Here is a 2,666-nt window from a genome sequence, read left to right as displayed (position 1 = left end):
GTTTAATAACATCCTAATGGAAGTAGGAGCAATAAAACTCCACCCATACAATATCAGTACAATCTACTGTAAAGTTATGAGATTAGCCACAATCAATTAGTTGTTATTATACAGTGAAGGTAGCAAAGCGCCAAATATTAATTATCTGTGTGCATGCATTCTGGTTTAGTAAATTCGCATTAATAATTACCAGCGCTACTAACAACAAAATACATACATGGGTAATAAAACGGGATTTGATTCCAACTGCACTGCTCAATGGATGCACATTTTAGAAGCCTTCTCTGTTTTTGAATTAAATAGTTTGAACTGATCCATTAACTGTGTAAAAGGCATAAAATCAAATGTCAATCTTCATAGGCAGCAATGATGCCTTCGTCCTCATAACTCTCTACGGCCATTGCATCAGTAGGCGCGCACACCTCTTTGTAAAAGGCACCTACTTCCTGAATGAAGTTGCGTGGCCCATACCCTACTAGCGGGTCCACTTGTAGCTCCACCCCCATCGCTCGTAGAAGATTTGCTAAATCCCGCTGCTTCAGCAATGGGAGCTGATTGCCCCGAAGAGTACTCCATCTCTTTCCTCTCTTCAATATGGTGTACTCATCTCCAGGTGCGCTATAATACTTCGCGACAGTGACTGGGGCTGGAGCTGGTCTCACGTAGATGCGTTTGGCCTCTGTGATTTTGAATGGCAGGTGTACTTCATTAGGTTGCCCAGACGTTTCCTACCAAGTACAAGGATGAATCTGAATCTTCCGGAGCACACATCCACATTTTCCCCTTGCTGTGTCGTAATCTGTAATTAAAAGTGATACATTGTTAATGGACATTTCCAGCTACCTGTATCATAAATCACAAAAACCGTACATGAAAAGTTTATTTTTGTTGGTTTCATTCAATCTAAATAAACAAGTTTGTAATACTAAACATAGCCCCCCCCCCCCCTCCCACCAACTGTCCTTGCCTATACTGCTCGTGCATTTTATATCTACATACAGCATTGCATTGCGCGAGTGCACATTTGTTTGCACAGTGTGACATGCAGTGTATGTTGATTGCGCGAGGGGAATTCGTGAATTCACTTTGACCCAGTTGTTTATGGTTCAACCCACGCTACAGGTATAAAATAAAAACACCATTCCGACCTAGTTTGACATGTGTAACAAAGATAGCATATTACACATGACAAAACATGTATGCCCCCCCCCCCCCACCCCCCCCCCCTCCCCAGTAGCAAGAAAAACCCCAGCGACTAAACAACTCAATTAAAATTAACAGAAAATTATTGCAATGAGATAATTGGTATCAATTCTGGCAATTGTGTATGATCTGTATTCAACAATTTGATTTGCAAGCAAATGATTTTTTTTTAATGACACGATTAAAACTTACTTGAAATGTTGGGGCATAGTTCCGCTCTCTCCTTGGTTGTGGACCATTTCCTCGATGGCGCATGACTGGATTGAGTTGTATGTGGCACATGATGAATGAATCTTGCCGCGGTTGTTCGAGTCTCTGTAGCAGTCCTGGAAAGTATCTGTGATGTCTCCTTCTATCAGCAAAGACGCCTTACAAAAGCTGTGAGGCATGTGCTGGCATCCAATGGCTGGTTGCTTCCCTATTGATAAAACGAAAGTCATCATGGTAAACATCAGGTGTTCCACGAAAACAAATTCCTCAAATTTAACAAAACACCGATTATGACTGCACTCAAATACAAAATGTTTGTTACAGACTTACAGCAGATATTTTCTTAATAGATGGCAAATTATCATTACACTTATGCTATGGCATGATGTAACAAAGGCTTGTGAAATATCCATAACTACACCAGGTCCAGGGCAGGGCAGATAGTAGGGACTTTTAGATTTGCGTGGACTGATACGTGGTACTTCCATTCACGGCAGTGCTTTAAAAGGACGTCGATCGTAGCATAGACCTATTGTCTCCGTGCGAATCTAAAAGTCCCTAGTGACCAAAGCCAGTGACCAGTGACTGAAGCCGGCGAAGGCGAAGCCGTGGCGCGGTAGTCATGGCAGTAAACACGTAATTTACCCTCACGGCCTCAGTTTAATTACAAAATTGTATCTAGTAATTCGTTTTGGTTAAGCCTTGAGCTCATACTACATGCAAATAGAATTGCAATAGTCTTAGTTAGACTATTACCTATTAGTATTACAATTCATTCAATGCAATAATGCAAATGCATCTGCACTTAATTACACACTAACACAAAAATGAGTAAGTGGGACTGAACTTACCAGGAGCGGTGTTATGATCTTCCTTGTTCTGGTTTTTGGCCCATTATTTTTCATTTCGCTTCCTTTTTCTTGGATTGTTGGTTCTCTCAACTAGCACCCCTCCCTCATCCATGCTGCTAAGTGAGCTAAAGACTGTCAAAACACTGTAAGTACTGCAGAAATAGGATCGATCTCGATGCAAGCAGCAAGCTAACAGCTGTTGTCAATCCGGGTCACTAGAACAATACTGCGCTGTGATTGCTCAAAACACACAAGGTGGATATAGCGCCTTTTGGAATTAAACACTTTTGAATTTAGCGCCTTTTGGAACTAAACAATTTTTTTGTGTCAATTTTTTTCATATTTCTGAAAATTATTTTGAGAAAAGGAATGGTGATTTAAATGCGCATGTGCAACTGGTAT

The 2,666-nt window shown here is 40.9% G+C and overlaps 1 long non-coding RNA gene across 1 annotated transcript; it reads right to left on the bottom strand.

The window, feature by feature from the left end:
* Positions 1-298: 298 nt before the first annotated feature.
* On the bottom strand, positions 299-2,432 carry LOC115927158. Its single transcript, XR_004065457.1, has 3 exons — positions 2,265-2,432; positions 1,396-1,621; positions 299-799 (listed from the first exon to the last, which is right to left on the bottom strand). It is a non-coding gene; the product is annotated as an uncharacterized LOC115927158 (long non-coding RNA).
* Between the last annotated feature and the right edge of the window lie 234 nt (positions 2,433-2,666).

This window comes from Strongylocentrotus purpuratus, unplaced genomic scaffold (assembly GCF_000002235.5).
Source record: "Strongylocentrotus purpuratus isolate Spur 01 unplaced genomic scaffold, Spur_5.0 spur5_scaffold_20, whole genome shotgun sequence".
In the NCBI taxonomy this organism is placed as follows: Eukaryota; Metazoa; Echinodermata; class Echinoidea; order Camarodonta; family Strongylocentrotidae; genus Strongylocentrotus; species Strongylocentrotus purpuratus.
This window is presented reverse-complemented; position numbering and strand designations above follow the sequence as displayed.